The sequence below is a fragment of the Prionailurus viverrinus genome, chromosome X, assembly GCF_022837055.1.
Source record: "Prionailurus viverrinus isolate Anna chromosome X, UM_Priviv_1.0, whole genome shotgun sequence".
Classification (NCBI taxonomy): domain Eukaryota; kingdom Metazoa; phylum Chordata; class Mammalia; order Carnivora; family Felidae; genus Prionailurus; species Prionailurus viverrinus.
The window spans coordinates 10,449,333-10,468,717 of NC_062579.1; the positions used below are offsets into that span (position 1 = coordinate 10,449,333).

General features: G+C 44.5%; 1 pseudogene; it reads right to left on the reverse strand.

Annotated features, from left to right (window-relative positions):
- Window positions 1–1,134: 1,134 nt before the first annotated feature.
- Window positions 1,135–2,238, reverse strand: LOC125157325 (poly(rC)-binding protein 2-like; annotated as a pseudogene).
- Window positions 2,239–19,385: the final 17,147 nt, after the last annotated feature.

Sequence of the window (19,385 nt, forward strand, 5' to 3'; positions counted from 1 at the left end):
GGCTCCGGGGGTTCCCCAGCAGAACCGCACTCCGGTGACCCCCAGTGTTCTTCTGTTCGATAAGGTCTCCTTTATTGGCTGCCTTCCTTTCCCGTCTCACTTCCCCCACTGCTGTTTCCTCCAATCGCCACCCAAAGAAATGAATGACTAGTACTCAAAAATCCCTCTCTTAGGTTCTGCTTCTAGGGTAACCCACACGAAGACAGAAAGTGAATATAAAGATTTTTTTTCCTACCGATGATCGTGAAGTGAAGGCAACACTTTGTAATTCCCTTTCACAGAGCAACTTTGCCAAGTGCCCTGCTCTGACCAGATGGCATCATGTTGCAGTGAGAAAGCCTTGAACTTCGGGGTTACATTCGATCTTAAGTTCAGATCCCACCTTGGCCATGGACTGGCTGATTGCCTTGTGGGACCTTGCTCATGTTATTTTGCTTCAGTGAGCCTCAGTTTCCCCACTTACAAAAGAGGGATAAAAGTATCACCCTCCACAATTGTTGAGAAAATTAACTATATCAACAGAACAACACAGTGCCTGGCATATAGTAGCAGACCAGTAAATGTCAGTTCTTTGACCTGCAGTCGATTGTTCACAGCCTCTACCAGTAGAATGGAATGTTCTTGTCCTCATAGCTTTTGTCATGGGAGAATAAAACAGACAGACACCCAGAGCAAGAATGTATCAGGGTTCCTAGCTCTGTGTGATTACGAAACAATGGTAAAGATAAATATGAGGAAAATCTTATCTGGCTAATTTTTTTTCCAGTCCACTTTTTAACTATTTTTTTAAATTCTGACATTATAGATTAAACGGAATTGTGTTAACATTCTACTCTTGTGCTCTACTATGGCAAACAAACAAACAAACAAACAAGAAAACCATTCATGACCAAAAAACCCCAAATAAAACAAAACACAGAGAAGCTTATAAAACTAAATATGGAACTAAGCTCTAACGGCTGAATGGAGAAAGGAATTAAAATAATTTAAAAATCACAAGTTTATGGTAAAGTGCAGAGAAACTGAAAATTTACAGACTGTTTAAAAACCGAAATCGCCGACTGTTCAGAAACTACCCAGATGGATCAAGCGGGGTGAGCAGCCAAAAAAGAGAACAGGCGAATCTGCATTGTTTTAACTGCTTCCCATGCTACCCAGCTCTGAGGTGCGCCTGGCAGTTAGATCCTGAAGCAGGCTAATGCTGGCAGCGGACTCAGTGGGGTAGCCTGCCCGTGGGTAGATCCTCTTTCTGGGCTTGCAATTTTGATCTACACCCAAGACATCTGGTATACCTTGTTGATTTTAGCGCCCCAACACCCCATTATGCAGTCAATTAAAATGCTTGGAATGGGGAGTTCATGGGTAGTCTTAGTAGATGCATCCAAACCTACCGGATAGCCTTTCACCTCTGGAGAGTGGACTCAATGTCACTGAATCCACGGTTGCCATGCATCATGGGAAAACGAGACTGGTGCTTTGCCAACGGGGCAGTGTGGTCAGTGTGGCTGTGGGATGGCGTGCTGTCCTTGAAGAGTATAGGCCTCTAGAGGGAGTCCCCTCAGATCAGGGTTGAGGCACGTGGATGGGCACATGTGAGAAAAGCTCACACGATTGCTGCCTGTGTTTTGCCCTTCCCGACCACCTGCAAGGATGGCCAGAGAGTTGGATGACCTTCAGGGTTGGGGTGGCTCCATTGTGAGCAGACAGGTCTGTTTGACACACTCAGTGATGGATTGCCAAATGCCAGCAGCTGTAATGGCTGAGTTGGGAAGCATATCGCCTGTCGCCAGACCCGAGTCTCCGCACTCCCTCGTTGTATTTCCTTGACCCTGAAACTGCCTTTCCCGATGAGAGAGCCACACTGATAGCAGGGACCATCAGGCTCAAGGTGACCTGCATCAGGGCGACCACACACTGTTGTGTGAGCAGCTGTGCTATTGTGCTGATGTCCTCTTCCAGTTTGTCAATCATCATAGGTAAGGATTTAAAGGTAGCTTTAGAGGGTCCAGCCAAAGTGGTCATTATCAGCACGATTCTCTTCTGAGATGTTGACATATGCACCATGCTCCCCACAAATCCTGACTGATTCTCCTTTCTTTCTGAAAATACTGCCAACTTCTTTTACATGCATGAAGAGCCGGATGGTGAATGTGACATTGAATCCACTTTCAATCATAGCCTCTCACCACCTGCAGGGCCCCTGTCACCTTCCTGCCAGGTCGTAGTGTTCCTCCCCCCCCCCCCCACCTTCTGCCCTTCCCCTTCCCACTCACTCCCCTTTTTCTCATTGGGCCTTCAGTTTGGGGCTTTCCCCAGGGCCAGTGACTAAAGAAAAGACTCCAAGGAAGGAGACAACCAAACCCTAAGCGTGAAAGGAAAACAAGTGATACATTTGATTACATTTGAATGAAGAAATTTTGTTCAACAAAAGACCCCATTAAGAAAGAGAAAAAGCAAGCCATAGAGCACGAGAAGATATTAGCAACTCCTAACTTCTATATCCAACAAAGGACTTTTATCTAGAGTAAAGAACTCCTATAAATTAAGAAGGAAATAGAAACCCAGTAGAGAAAAGAGCAAAAGGCTTGGACATGGGCTGCACAAAAGAAGATATCCAAATGACCGGTAAATATAAAATGTGCTCAACCTTATTACCAATCGAAGAAATGCAAATTAAAATCACCAATATGCATCAAATAGATTGGCAAAAATGAAAACCTCTGACATTAGCAAGTATAATTTAGGATGTGGAACAACTGGAACTCTCATACGCTGCTGGTAGGAGTATCAGTTGGTGCCCTTGATTTGGGAAAGAGGTAGACATTATGTGTTGAAGTTGAAGACACTTACACCCTATGCCCCTCCAATGCATACTGTATAATTCCATTTATTTAGCTTTCAAAAACAGAGTAAACAAGTGTATAGTTTAGGTACGCACACTTAGGTGGCAAAACAGTACAACACTGCAAGGGAGTCATTACCATAAAGTCAGTAGGAAAAAGTCATGGAAACGGAGAGAGGAATTTGTAATGGGCCAGGAGTACACAGCAGTCTAACGGAGAGGTTGGCGATATTCTATTTCTTGACCTGGGTGGTAGTTACAGGAGTGTTTAGTCTACAAATAATTCATTATGCTACATGTTTGCACTTCATGTCCTTTTCCATGTGTTGTACTTAGTTTTAAGAAGGTTGAAGAAAAAGCTTTCTCCAAGTATGCTCTGAGAAACATTGGTTGATGAGATTTTAATATGTTACTCACAAAAAGGATTCCATGGCCAAATACACTGCAGCCCTGGGATAAATAAGGATGAACAGGTCTTTAATATGCCAGGATACACTGTGACATTCCAAGAGGAATCAATGCAGTGGTGTACGTGACCGTGGAACCCTTTTCTTAGTGGACATTTTACAGAGTATATACTTAGGAAAAGTAGATGGAGAAAGACACACAGCAAGTCCCAGTTTTATGCACCTGTTGACTTGGTCCAACCAAGGACTTCAGGAGGTTTATGGAAAGCATAAGATGCAAAGTAGCAAGCAAATGAAGTTTTAAGCTGTGCTGAACTGGAGCCCCTCAATATTATTAAGATCTTTATACTTTCAGGTGTTTAGTCAATTGATCCCAAATACTGAATAGTGAGGGGTCAGCTTTTACCCATACCCGTACTTTCTGCCATGTGTCTTCCAGTTTTCTTAGTCATTACATTGATAATTTTCTGTGGGTGGATGGGACAACCCGTACTTGCTTACTTCTTGTTTTATGTTTATGTCAATTGGCTGTTTATAAGCAAAATCATCCTCATGGGATCCCACATCTGCCCTAATGCTGGTGCTGTAACTCTGCTCTCACTGGGACACTAGGTCGGTCAGCTTTCATTGTATCACCACCCCCGATAGTGGCTTAAATAAAACGACGATCAGGATTCTGTGGTCTGGAAATTTGGGCTGGACTCAGATGGAGGAGTCTTCTGCTGGCCTTAACTGGTGTCACTCGTGTCTGCGGGCCACTGCTGGATCAGCTGGGATATGAGCTGGTGGTTAACTGAGGCAGCCATTTGAGTTCCAGCCATGGATTTCTCTCATCGCCCACCAGGCAGTCCTGGAGGGGCTTCTTCACGTGGCAGCTCTCATGAGAGTCCTAAGAATAGCAAGAAAGGGACAGCCCCAACGCGCAAGTGCTTTTCAGATCTTTGCTTGTAGCACATTCGTGATTATCCTACTGGTCAAACACATCACATGGCCAAATCTAGAGTCAGTGTAGAAGGAGACTACACGAGGGTACGGATATAGAGACATTGGACAGATCAGGAGCCATTACTGCATCAATCTGCCAAAAGCACTTCTGTCATCATGGCCGTTCATTATCAAAACGATCTCTAAAACCACGCTGACTTCTGGCACCCCTGATATCAGTCAAAATCACTGCTGAGTTGTATTTTTGAAAACAAACCTGTTCATGAGTTTGGATCATTTTCAAGGAATGATCCAAATAGGAAAGGCTGATTAAAATAGAGATCCATTACATTTTCAAAGATATGATGAAATGTAAACAGTTTCCTCTAGGGAAAGTGTGCAAGATGATTATTCAAGGAGAAATTTAATTATAACCTAAAAAAAAAACAACCCCAGGGATTCCAGCAGATATGGATTATCGTTAGATTGCATTTGTTACAGAAATACAAAAACGGTGACCTTTCTTTTAATTCCATTTGTTTTTATTTAACAAAATCTGTTCCCTGTTTGTTTTCAACACGACTCTGTCTTGTTTACAATGTAACTGTTGCAGGCTTCGAATTATTATCTAAAACTGGACGGATTAACTCTGTCTTTTGGAAGAGCACAAGCCTGTGATGTTGGGTAATAATGGCTGTGGGAGGCAGTAATGAAAAGGCCGAACAGTCCCAGGCCTGCTTTCTGTTGTTTTCAGGCACTGACAGTCTATGGCTACGGCCATGTTGAGGTGCCAAGGGACTCCTATCTTCAAGTCCTAACAGTATTTGGAGGCAATTTCTCTCAGCAGATGGCAAGGATCATCAGGTGACTCCAGATGGGAATACCAATCTTGATTCCATTTGACCACTTAAGGATTGATTTTATACTGTCAACACCAGAAGAAAGGATTGTCACTAAGAATTTTAGGCTCTCAGTTTTGTCATCCATGGTTAAGATGTCCTACTTTTTGCTTTGGAGGACGCTGAAGTCTACAGATGGTTTGGAATTTGATCAGGTCATAGTTTTTCTTCTAAGCTTTTTGTTTAGAAGCTGACATGATGATGTGATGATGACGATAGAGAGTAGCAGATCTTGCCAATTTCTTGACAAGAATCGTATCATTTGACCTTTACAGCCACCCTCTTAAAGTTTAACACCCTCCACCTCCCCAACAGATCTCCATAAGGGAGCTGATAACGAGCAGCAAAATGGGGCAGTAGGAGTCCTAGCACATCTTCTCTACCGTATCCACCCCGAAGTTTTATTGCTTGATGAAGTCATATGAAGTTTCGGAACCCAAGAGAGACCGGGGAGCATCCTGGATATCTCACAGCTGTAACTTTCAGGTACCAAATCCTTGAGAAATGACCTTTTACATTTACCTATAGTATTGTCTCTGTCTTAGGCCAATTAAAGGCACAGACTCAGGAAGCAGACTGCTTGGGATCAACCCCAGAGCTGCCATTTTACTAGCTGTGTGACCTTGGACAAGTGGTTAAACCTTTCTCGGCCTTGATTTCTTCAGCTGGAAAAAGGAAATGATAATAGTATTCTTTGCAAGTGGATTCTTGTGTGCTAAACAGCTTAAATCCAGTAGAGATTTTCAGGGTTTTAAACATTTTTTTAAGTAAAAAACAATTTTAAATGTCCATCAACTGATGAATGGATAAAGAAATTGTGGTTTATATACACAATGGAATATTACGTGGCAATGAGAAAAAATGAAATATGGCCTTTCGTAGCAACGTGGATGGAACTGGAGAGTGTGATGCTAAGTGAAATAAGCCATACAGAGAAAGACAGATACCATATGGTTTCACTCTTATGTGGATCCTGAGAAACTTCACAGGAACCCATGGGGGAGGGGAAGGAAAAAAAAAAAAAAGAGGTTAGAATGGGAGAGAGCCAAAGCATAAGAGACTTAAAAACTGAGAACAAACTGAGGGTTGATGGGGGGTGGGAGGGAGGAGAGGGTGGGTGATGGGTATTGAGGAGGGCACCTTTTGGGATGAGCACTGGGTGTTGTATGGAAACCAATTTGTCAATAAATTTCATAAAAAAAAAAAAAAAACAATTTTTTTCTGGTTTTAAAAGTAATGCATATTCTTTGTAAAAGTTTAAAAAATGAAGAGTTATACAAAATTGCTTTTAAACTTTGAAGTATCCACATTCTACTGTCCTGAGACAATACACCGAACGATCCAGAATTTAGCAGCTCGAAGCAATAATCATTACTTCATCACGCTGGGTCTGGCAGCTTGGGTTCAGTGTATCTGCTGTGTCCTGGAGGCTTGGCTGGGTCGGGTGGCCGACCATGGCCTCCATCACAGCTGGCAGCTGGCAGATGTTGACCAGGACACCTCAGTTTTCCTCCACATGAACTTCCCAGCAGGCTGTTCACTTGCCAGAGAACAGGTTGGTCACCTGTTCACACGGTGGTCTCAGGGTTCCCAGCGCAGCACCAAGAGACAAAGCACCGAAGCGCAAGCAGTTTCCATGCGTCTGCCGAAATCACACACCTGCCAAAGCCCCACTGGCCAAACCAGTGACATGGCTAAGCACAGATGTAAGGGGTCAAGGATAGATTTCGCTGTTTGATCTGAGGAGAGCCAAGGTCACAATACAAAGGTACAAGCATACGGAGATAGCAATAATTTGTGCTGTTTTTTTGTAATTCGTTGCAAATAAACACTGTTAAAAATTACGTATACATAAAATATACATGTGTGTGCATGTATACATATACGTATGCCCTTTTTACATGAAAAAATACATGCCCAAACAAAAGTGATCATATTTCTTAATGATTTCTATATATTTTTTAAAGTGATGATAGCAAACAGGGTGTTTTCGCCTTGTGTTTTTTTCCATTAATTACATTCTGGGGCATTTTATTTTATTTTAAAGTTTATTTATTTTAAGAGAGAGAGAGCACGAGCAGGGGAGGGGCAGAAAGAGAGAGGGAGAGAGAGAATCCCAAGTAGGCTCCGTGCTGTCCGTCCAGAGCCCAGTGCAGGGCTCGATCCCACAAACCGTGAGGTCATGGCCTGAGCCGAAATCAGTGAGGGCGTGGAGGCAGGAAGCAGCATTATAGGGAGAAGAAAAGACTGACGTTCGATGGGCTACAGTGCAGGGTACTGCAGGAGGGAGGTAGGGCAAAAAGCGAGGGAGGCAGGCACAGATCAGATCCTGAGGAATCTCTGGGCTAAGATGAGAGGTTATCTTGAAAATGCTGAGGGGCCATTGGAGGTTGATACACGTGACTTCTCTTTTTTTATTTAAAAATATTTTTAATGTTTATTTATTTTTGAGAGAGAGAGAGAGAGAGGGTGGGGCAGAGAGAGAGGGACATGGAATCTGAAGCAGGCTCCAGGCTCCGAGCTGGCAGCACAGAGCCCGAAGTGGGGCTCGAATGACGCTGGGCTCAAACTCATAAACTGCGAGATCATGACCTGAGCTGAAGTCCGACGCTTAACTGACTGAGCCACCCAGGCGCCTCTATACTGGGGCATTTTAATGTCCTCGTTTTAAGATGTACATAATATTACAGTGTATGGGTTTACCATGACAAATTTAAATAAAGTGTCTTGTAGGACTTTTAGGGTGTTTCCAATTTTGCAATAAACTTCTGAATATGTAGACTTTTATATAATTTTCTCATTACTTCCTTGGCGTACACATTTCAACTTCTGACATATTGGGAGAATACCCTCCAGAAAGATTCTCTCCGGAGATGATATTCAAAATACTCAGCAATAGATTGGATACTGACTGGGGCGCCTGGGTGGCTCAGTCAGTTAAGCGTCCAACTGTTGGTTTCCGCTCAGGTCCTGATCTCACAGTTTGTGAATTTAAACCCCACATTGGGCCCCGTGCTGACAGCTTAGAGCCTGCTTAGGATCCTCTCCCCCTCTGCTCCTCCCATGCTTGTGGGCTCTCTCTTCCACTCTCAAAAATAAAGAAATAATTTTTTTTTTTAAAAAAAGAACGGATACTGACCTCAGTATAGAGCAGAGTCCACAAAGTAACCCTTTAATTGTTGGATTGAGAGGTCCAGGTTACAGGACAGAAGGCCAAGCAGCTGGGAGTGAGTAGTACTCAGAGGTGGTGGTGCTGGGATATCTTATTGACCAGTACAAGCATACTAAATGTCTGCCACGGAGAAACGTGTGGAATCTGTTTTCCATCACCCTCTCCACCCGGAGGTGCTGTCTTTCTTTTCAGTCTTTGCAAATCTGATCCATGATAACAACGAAAATAATACCATCTTGTTTTTGTGTTTTACTAACCGTAAGTGCGGGCACCGTTTTATGGTCCAACACCACTTGTATTGGGTTGTTATTGTTGCTTTTACTGAATTGCCTGTTTATGTCCTCTGCCCATTTTGGGGGGCGGGGATTCCTCTTCTCATTAGAAAACTAATATTTGGGGTGCCTGGGTGGCTCAGTTGGTTAGGCATCCGACTCTTGATTTCAGGTCAGGTAATGATCTCAAGGTGGTAGGATGGAGCCCCTTATCGGGCTGCTTGGGATTCTCTCTCTCCCTCTCTCTGCCCCTCCCTCGCTCATGCTCCTTCTGTCTTTCTCGAAATAAATAAACAACAACAAAAAAGAAAGCTAATTATTTACTGATGCCTTACAGCGTGTCCCTTTTCTAATCCCTTAATAGGCATTACCTATTTTAATATCCACCATGGCCATATAAACTCATTATTCTACCTGTTTTAGAAGTGTGAAAATGGAGGCGGAGATTCAGTAGTGTGCCCACCAGGATCTTGTTTGTAAGTGATGCGGCCAAGAATCAAATCCAGACAGCTAGATCCTGTGACTTAGCTTCTTAATCATTCTGACCGATTCTCTTACTACTACAGTACTTCTAAGAGCTTTTTACATATGGATATTAACTGGGGTTTATTTTTGTTTCTTTATTTATTTTGAGAGATAGCATGCGAGCAGGGGAGAGGCAGAGAGAGAGGGAGACAGAGAATCGCAAGCAGGTTCCCCACTGTCAGCACGGAGCCCGAGCCGGGGCTCGAACCCACGAACCGTGAGATCATGACCTGAGCCAAAGTCACGAGTCGGACACTTAACTGACTGAGCCACCCAGGCGCCCCTGGATATTAATTATTTTCATACATGTTGTACATTTTTCTCTGTCTTTCTACTTTTAACTTTCTTTACGGCATTGCTTGCTGTCCAGGTGTTCACAAATCTGACGGATGCACTTTCCTGTATGAATTTCTTCCAGTCTGGTTGAGGTTGAACTGGCAAATAAGTGTCATCTATTTTAAGTGTACCCCATGACGACTTGATACACGTGTACATTGTGAAAGGATTCAGCTGATCGAATCAATTAACACATTCGTCACCCCACATATTTCCTTTTTTTTTTTTTTGGTGAAAACACTTAAGCTCTACTCTCAGCCAATTTTAATTATACAATGCAGTGTTATCAACCGTAGTCATGATGTTATACATTAGAGCCTTAGGATTCGTCCGTTTTGTAACTGATAATTTTATACTTATAACTGGTAATTTTATACAGTTTAAAAATACTTGATATGGTCAAATGGCTCAAGCATTTTTCTTGATGGGCTTTGTCTCTAATAGCATTCTCAGATGTTCCCTATCTAAAGGATATAAAAATATTCATCTTTATTTTCTTCTATATAGACCTTCAGAATGGCCTGTGTTAAGAAAATATATGTGTTTAGACCCCAACTCAGACCTATTGAATCAGAATTTCTACAGTGAGAGCTAGATGTTGATGCTTTTAAAGCGATACACAAACTTACAGTCCAGGAGGACCGGTCAGTATGCACATGTATCTCTTCTTCTCAAAGCACATGAAATTGACTGAAGAAATAATAAATTAAGAAGATATCTACAAAATCAGTTCCAGCTGCGTTAAAAAGTTAGTTGTGAAATCTCAAACTTAACTTTTAGAAGACCATGTAGGAGAATATCTGATATCTGTATTAGAGTTCTCTAAAGAAACAAACCAATACATATACACGTACACATACACACACATACACATGGGAAGAGAGAGAGACAGAGAGAGAGAGAGATTGATTTTAAGGAATTTCCTCATCTGACTGCAGGGGCTAGAAAGTCCTCAATCTCAAGGGCAGGCTGACAGACTGGAAATTCTAGCAAGAAGTTGATACCTGGAGTCTGAAGGCAGTATGGTAGCAAAATTCTTTCCTCTTCTGGGGACCTCATTCTTTTCTCTTAAGGCCTCCAACTAATTGGATGAGGCCCACATACACTATGGATGGTAATCTGCTTTAGCAAAGTCTACTGATGTAAATGCTAATCACACCTATAAAAAAACCTTCGAAGCAACGTCTAGACTGATGTTTGGTCAAACAACTGAGCACAACAGCCTAGCTGAGTTAACAAAGAAAATTAACCACCGCAGTAGGTTTATGACCCTGTGGTAGGAAAAGACTTTTTTTTAAAATTTTTTTTCTTAATGTTTTTATTTATTTTTGAGACAGAGAGAGACAGAGCATGAGCAGGGGAGGGGCAGAGAGAGAGGGAGACACAGAATCCAAAGTAGGCTCCAGGCTCTGAGCCATCAGCACAGAGCCCGATGTGGGGCTCGAACTCACAGACTATGAGATCATGACCTGAGCCGAATTCGGACGCTCAACTGACTGAGCCACCCAGGCGCCCCTGGAAAAGACTTTTAAACCACACACACACACACACACACAGGGGGTGGGGAGAGAGACGCGGGGGGTAGAGAGAGAACTGGGGGAAATGTTTTCATACTCTCTGAAGGTCCTCCTCCTCATTTGAGATGCCCCCCAAATAGTCCAGAATCCATATTAGATAATAAGCTTCGCGGGATCATTGCAACTTGCTTCCTTGCCAGAGAGCTATTTTCTTTCTTACACTTCTGTGATTCCTGATAAACACCAAGAAACACAGTACAAGAACATAAAAGAGACGAGTGTGTTTTAATTTAGGCTCCACAAACCTAGATATTAGCCATGGTACCACAATATCCCAAGCCAAAATACCAAACAATGATGGATTTATTGTTTCCCTAATTTAAAACAAGCCTGATTTATTTTTAAAAATGCAACCTCAAAACACAACTCACCAGACGTGATATGGAATGTATTATATGCCTAACCGAAAAACAAAACACTACTCGGTACAGTGGATTTGAAAATTATCTTGCTATTAATAGAACTCCCGGATGGCTGTGATCTGTTGGATATGATACATTCAGGTTTTGGCAGCTGCTGGGGACTGAAAACAAGACGTTCCATGTTCCATACGTTACTACTTAATAAAGAAACTAGGTCATAAAATGGCCCTTTGGTGAATTGTTTTATACACCCGTAACAAATATTTGTTGAATCTAAAAGCGTCCTTCTCTTTCCTTTTATATTTTGAGATCCTGATGCTGAGCTACTGATTGAAGTGTCTGGATTGAGGACCTTTACAAACATATCTGTTGGACAGATGACACTTTCACGAGTTTTCGTCAGATAACACTGATCTCTTCTGCTAATCTCAAAAATTTCTTTTAGTGTTTGATTGGAAAACATTTCTACCTACTGGCCCCATTAGAGACAAGCTTTTTAAAAAAAATTTATTTAAATTCCAGTTAGTTACCTTAGAGTGTAATATTAGTTTCAGGTGTACAATTTAGTGATTCAACACTTAGATACAACACCTGGTGCTCATCACAAAAGGTGCCCTCCCTAATCCCCATCACCTATCTAACCCATCCCCCAAACAAGCTTCTTTTTTAAAAAATGAGATTACAAAAAAAAAAAAGCTTTCGTGAATTTTGGGGGTTGTTTTTCTTATTTCAAAAAGACTTTGAGATGAGGGTTCATAAAAACCAATACGGAAATGCAAGTGGAGGTGGAAGAAGCAAGCAGGATGATGCGTCAAACCAAGTCTCCAAGAGGACGGCTTAGGCTCAGTCCTGCTCTGGGGATAGTGTAGGTCCTCATGAGGGCACAAGGGAGCTGGAGTATTTATAGACACCCCCATCCCCATGATAATCAGTGGATCAAGGCTGACTGCAGCAGAGAGTTCTGGGCACTTCTGGATCTCCTTGCATGGACAGACTTGGTTCTGGCAGCCTGCGGATTGTCCTCTAACGAAGAGATACAGGTGCCATCTGGGTGTGGTGGGGGCAGTGACAGGTGTGTGTGATGGTGGTGAAGGGCTCTAAGGGGATATGTGCAGACATCAGACAGCATCTGCCTCACTGTTCCACAAGGCGTAATTTGTAAGGGTCTCTCTACAAATTCAGAGCAAGCCTAGGTACAAAGGGAAGGAAGTACTGGGGCGCCTAGGCAGCTCAGTGGGTTAAGTGTCCGATTCTTGATTTTGGCTCAGGTCATGATCTCACGGTTCATGGGTTTGAGCCCTGCACTGGGGCTCTGTGCTGGCCGCATGAAGCCTGCTTGGGATTCTCTCTCTGCCTATCTCTCAAAAGAAATAAATAGACATTTGTTTTTAAGGGAAGGGAAGGAGGTACTATGTTGGCGATTTAAAATATTTTCCTTGGTGTCCCTGCCCCCCAGGTTGAGTCAGGAGAAAGGGATTAAAGAGGAGTTTACATGGAGGTGGACGACTCTGTTATACTTCCCTCATGAGGGCAACCCCCTCAGTAATTCCCGAAGTCTGGGAGAGGGTGGACAATGAGCAGGTCTGGAGGGCAAGAACAGAAAACCGATCCTGAAGGAGGTACTTGAGTCAAAGACAGAAAAATGAGCTCAAGCCAAGGCTTCACTGAGGAGAGGAAAGAGAAGGGGATGGTGGGAAACAGCTGGAACTGGAGTAGCCATTATTATAATTATAATACAAGTTATAACCATATTGTACAATATATATAATAATGCAATAGATGAATTCTTAAATTCTTTTTTTAATTTTTAAAAAATATCCATTTATTTTTGAGAGAGACAGAGACAGAGTGTGAGCTGGGGAGGGGCAGAGAGAGAAGGAGACACAGAATCCGAAGCAGGCTCCAGGCTCCGAGCTGTCAGCACAGAGCCCGACGCAGGGCTCAAACTCACAGGCCGTGAGATCATGACCTGAGCCGAAGTCAGATGCTCAACTGACCGAGCCACCCAGGTGCCCCAAGAAATGAATAGCCATAATACAAATTGTTTGCAGTACCCACATTCTGACTACTCAATAGCTACATGTGGCTAGTGGCTACCATATTGGACAGCATAGCTCTAGAACATTCCATCATCACAGAAAGTTCTGTTGGACAGCCCTGGCCTGGGGCTTACTGAGTGGATCAGGGGTTGAGATGTAATGGGCCTCTCTCTCATCTCAAACTCTTGTTTTCTTCATCTCCATATTCAGCTTAGAACAGATCAAATTTTGCCACTGGGATTCCCCTGAAAAATTTGCAGTAGCTTGTTGAAGGGCGATAGTATTGAGATACTTTTAAACTTTCTGTCTGGAGTTATCTTTGTTAAGTGACTTTTGACTCCTGAGTTTTTAGCGGTTAAATGTTAACTCAGGTTTAGTACACACTGAACATCCAACAAGTATTAGAACAACCGGCCGGTTGTGTTCACTTTCTTCTTCCATTGCTGTCTTCCTCTGCCTTATTGTTTGTGTATATTTTTTTTTTAATTTTTTTTTCAACGTTTATTTATTTTTGGGACAGAGAGAGACAGAGCATGAACGGGGGAGGGACAGAGAGAGAGGGAGACACAGAATCGGAAACAGGCTTCAGGCTCTGAGCCATCAGCCCAGAGCCTGACGCGGGGCTCGAACTCCCGGACCGCGAGATCGTGACCTGGCTGAAGTCGGACGCTCAACCGACTGCGCCACCCAGGGGCCCCTGTTTGTGTACATTTTAATCTTTACAAGGAAAAGGAACAAAATATGATCTTAAGGGGGAGGAGGCAAGAAGCCACACAGGAGCCCCAAAAGTGTCAGAATGGAACTTTCTCACTTTCTCTTTCACCCTTATTTTCACGTGGTCAGGGCAGGACAATTCCACTTAGCTGCTGGGACAAATTCTGACCAGATCACGTGACCAGCTAGAATTTGGGCGTATACTTCCAAAAGCTTGGTATCAGCTGCTGCTGTCATTGGCATTCAGGAGCATTTTAAATAATTTTTTTAATGTTTATTTATGTTTGAGACAGAGACAGAGCGTGAACAGGGGAGGGGCAGAGAGAGAGACACAGAATCTGAAACAGGCTCCAGGCTCTGAGCTGTCAGCACGGAGCCTGACGCGGGGCTCGAACCCACGAACCGTGAGATAATGACCTGAGCCCAAGTCAGACACCTAACCGACTGAGCCACCCAGGTGCCCCGATTCAAGAGCATTTTTAAACTGCAGATTGCCTTGTGGGCCACAGTCAAAAGTCCAAGGTCGAGGAGATCCTGTGTTGTCGTTGATCACCTTTTTTCCAAACAAGAACTACAGACTGTCTTAATTTGGGTACCCTCGGAAGAAGGCCCTGACACAGAGATTCAAATGCGAGCACTTTGATTATGTGGTAATTCCAGGAAACACAGGTGGGGGTGCGGGAGGGGGAGGGAGAGCAAAAGCGAGGAAAATACACCATCAAGCCAGTTTCTCAGAGGCAACTCTGCGATCTACTGCTTCAGAATGATCCCACTGCAGGGGGAGAGGGCTTATCCGTCATTTCTCATCTGTCATCGGTTGAGGGATGTGGGGGGAGAGGAAGTGCGGGAGCACCATGGGCCTGCTGTGTGCGTGAGCAGAGAGAGCCCTCAGAGCACTGCACGTTCAGGTGTTGAGCCCTGCGTGCCCGGCAAAGCGCTGAGTGTTGAAGGGTGGGGGTGGGGCATTCACAGAGTCTGCCACACAATCTTAGTTTTCTTTTTAAGTGGACAAAAAGACCCAAGAGTCTTAGAGTACAGCCCATCCGTCCCCTAGTAGGGCTCATCCACTGGTGCAGAGAGATCATGAATCACCGCCAAATGGAAAAACAAAAGAACTTTAATGGGCAGTTTGACCTCTGGTCAGAACATCCCCAAATAGTTGAGAAGGAGGACAGAGCCTTTGGTGTTAAATGCCTCTGGACTGAGAGGGCGGGGAGAGTGTTCTGGCTTTTGCACCAAAGAAGACATGGAACAACATATTTTAACCACTTGTCAGAGGATCCACGGACGGCTCGGCATTCTGGAATTTTTGAGAGAGACTTACCAAATGCTTTCTGCTGAGGCTGACGGAGCCAAGCTGGGGCATTTGCATGCCAGAAATATATGGTTGCATATGTGCCACTGTTTGTCTGTTTGCAAAGTATGCCATATGTTGACAGGCTGACATGTGTTGAGCTATCTGGAAGATCAGTCAAACAGAAAGAAGAGCCAGAAGGTAAGAAAGAGCGGAGGAAGGAAAATAGGAAAGTGAAAACAAACCCTCGTGAGTTTGGCTAGCTGGTGAGTTCCCCGATCATAAGGGGTGTGTCTCACAGTGGTTCCTATGGAAAGGATCTTGGCGATTATCTGGTCCGGTGCCCCCATTCCTAAATGGACAAACTGAATGCAGAGTTCTCCTGGCCCAACGAACAGAAGGTCGGGAGTAGGACGCCCAGAGCTCTCCTTCCCTTCTGGGCTTTAGTTTCCTACATGCTCACGTGCTCACCCACTTGCCCCCTGTCTTCCCCTGTCTCCTCCTGTCCATCCGGTCTCTGTCCACAGCCCCAGTGTCTCGGGCTCCCCCCATCCCTAATGCGTATGATGCTGCAGTTGAGCGCCAGCATTCAGTGTCCCCTGAGCATGACATTGGTCCCCTCTCCCATGGGTGGGCCTTTGTCCCCATTGTTCCCTCTGCCTAGCCTTCCCTTCCCTTTAAGGCAACATTCGCAGGCCCAGCCATCTTCAGGGTCAGTGCAGATGGCACTTGGTCATGCATCCATCCCTCGAATGCCAAGCTGGAAGTAATCTCTCCCCCTCTGTACTGCCGTCACACTCCGTGTTTCTATTAGACCATCCATTAGCCCTGCCTTGCAGTATAGTTGCTGATGCTCACTTTTCTCTATAAAATTATAATCCATTTGCATGTAGAGATTCTTTCCTCTTTGACCCTCCTCAGTGCCTATCAGAGAAGCTTCAACACGGTACTAATAGTAATTGTCAATTATTGAGTGTTGACTGTGTGTTAAGCACCGTGTTTAAAGTTTTACATGAACTGGATTGTATACTTCCCCCAGTAACCCTATGAAGCAAATACCGTTAGTCTCATTCTATACCTGAGGAACCTGAGACACAGAGAGGTTAAGAAACTTGCCTAAGGTAACACAGCTGGGGAGTCCGTCTTAGGGCTGCTGATGCCCAAGTTTAAGCTCTTACCCAGAAGGCCACACTTCCTTCCAAGGACCATCTGAGGATTTGAATTTATTTCACTGTTATTAAATACTGAAAAGATCATTTTTATTTAAAAAACAATTAAATATTGGAATCTATAAAAAAAAAAAAGATGTCCTCTCACCAAGAAAGCAAAAAAGGAAACAATAAATAAAAGAGTAAGGCCGCTTGGATTTTCCTCAGGAAAAAGTTACATGAGCTGCATCAAAGTTTTTACAATTTTTTTTTTCATTTTTTAATGTTTATTTATTCTTGAGGGAGAGAGAGACAGCGTATGCATGAGGGAGGGGCAGAGAGAGAGGGAGACACAGAATCCGAAGCAGGCTCCGGGCTCCGAGCTGTCAGCGCAGAGCCTGATGCGGGGCTCGAACCCACGAACCGTGAGATCATGACCTGAGCCGAAGTCAGACGCTCAACTGACTGAGCCACCCAGGAGCCCCAGTTTCTAAAATGTTTTATCTCTTCCATCTACCTAAAGAGTAAAATGAGGAGTGTTGATGCAAGGGGCACTTGGACCCCAATGTTTAGAGCAGCACTTTCAGCAATAGCCAAATGATGGAAAGAGCCTAAATGTCCATCAACTGATGAATGGATAAAGAAATTGTGGTTTATATACACAATGGAGTACTACGTGGCAATGAGAAAGAATGAAATCTGGCCTTTTGTAGCAACGTGGATGGAACTGGAGAGTGTTATGGTAAGTGAAATAAATCATACAGAGAAAGATAGATACCATATGTTTTCACTCTTATGTGGATCCTGAGAAACTTAACAGAAACCCATGGGGGAGGGGAAGGAAAAAAAAGAGGTTAGAGAGGGAGGGAGGCAAACCATAAGAGACTCTTAAAAACTGAGAACAAACTGAGGGTTGATGGGGGGTGGGAGGGAGGGGAAAGTGGGTGATGGGCTTGAGGAGGGCACCTGTTGGGATGAGCCCTGGGTGTTGTATGGAAACCAATTTGACAATAAATTTCATATTAAAAAAATTTAAAAAAAAGAGTAAAATGTAAGTCCTCATCCTCCCCCAGAAAAACGATTTTATAAAGTTTAGTGTCGTTTATGAATCCTTGAAACTCTGCGGAAGGCTGGGGAACCACGTGAATCCTTGTTAGTTGGCTGAAATCTCACGAGACCTTGTGTTGGGTTGGGAAGGGCTGGAACCGCCTCAGGAGTCTGCCATTCTTCCGTGGGTGTGGGCCAATTATGCTTTATTTTTGTCACCTCAACTGGGACACAGCCGGCAACAGCAGTGTCCGTTCTGTGGCAGCCCGAAGATCGACAGAGATTTTAGATGCAGGTCTGCATAGCCAACCACTCCTGGAGCATGGGGACTGACGCAGAGAACCCAGAGCAGTTAGATCACAGCGGTCCAGAGTTACTGTTGTATTGCACTTGGGGAAACTGCACAGAGGTGACGGGCCGGCAAGGTGGGACACGGCTTCAGAGGCTGCGAGGCGAAGTGTCCTGGCGGTGGGCCCCGGTGGTGGCCCACCGCACGTGTTTGACAGTGGGTGATGCGGGCTGAGCTGCCCAGACCCCGTCAGCCGCGCTTTTCTCCCGTGTCACACGGGGATGATGACGCTCCTCGGAAAAGGTTGTTGTGATGCCTTAATAGCACGGGGGGGGGGGGGGGGGGGGGGGCTTCCCGGGCTTGAGTCTCCCACATATCACCGGATTGGTCAGGATCATTTTAAGGGAAGTTTAGTACAGGGATCTGCCACAAAAGTGTGGGCAAAGTTCAAGGAAGCCAGCTGAGGTGTGGTGCAGGCCCCAAGGTCAGCAATTGTGGGGGGCTGTTAGCATGCCAGGCCTGAAAGGGGGCAAGAGAAGGGAGCATGGGCAGAACGGGGGAGCTGTTTAGAGGAAGTTGTGCAGGAGAGGAAGCAGGACACCGGCAAGTACCCCAGCCTCACTCTCCTCCCACCCCCCAACTCCTGCTGGGGCTCCTCATTGCTCCTCCCACCCCCCCAACTCCTGCTGGGGCTCCTCATTGGCTGCGCCCAGCCAGCCACAAGCCCCCCCCCCCCTGCCCCAGGTGAGCCAGGAAGACCAGCCCCCGCCCCCGTCTGGGGAGGGAGAGCAGAGAGAGTGGCTGGGTGGGGTGGGGTCAGGCAAATGGAGCCGACCCAGTGCTCAGCCTCTGTGAGCAGCTTCCCATTTCCCCCCTTCAAGTACCCCGCCCCCGCTTTCTTACCTGAAATACATTTATTTACTTTAAGAAAGAGACTTCTTAAGTCTCATCCTAAGCAGTGATATCCACGAAACCATGAGTTGGAAGGGCTAGAGTTTTCTCTAGAATATACCAGAAGCTTGGTCTCAGTTCAGCACTTCATGACTAAAGTGGCCATCTCTGTTGCTGGGAGTCACAGGTGAACACGCAGTGGAACACTCCCATCCCTACCGAAACAAAGAACACGTTACTATTAAAAATGCCATCTTCCCCCACTATGTTTTCTAACCCGATTGCTAATTTGTAGAAAAGGATATAAATGAGTTTTGTGTGTTTGTCTTCTAACTGGCCCACCTTAATGAATTTGATTATTTGGCCCATTGGTTTTTCATTAGATTCTTTTGGTTTCTCCAAGCAAACGAGTAAATCATCCGGGAGTGTTGATAAGTGTTTCGACTGACTGCTATTTAACATCTTATCATAGTGACTGGAGCCTACAGGGCAGTGTTGAACAAGAATGGAACAAGGGCGGTGAGATCAGGAATTCTCGTTTCTTCTTTACTTCAGTGGAAATGCTGCAAGCTCTATTGTTGTTTGTTTGGTAGTATTAAGCATGGTGCTGACTGTTGGCTAATGAGAGATATTCTTTATTCTTGTTA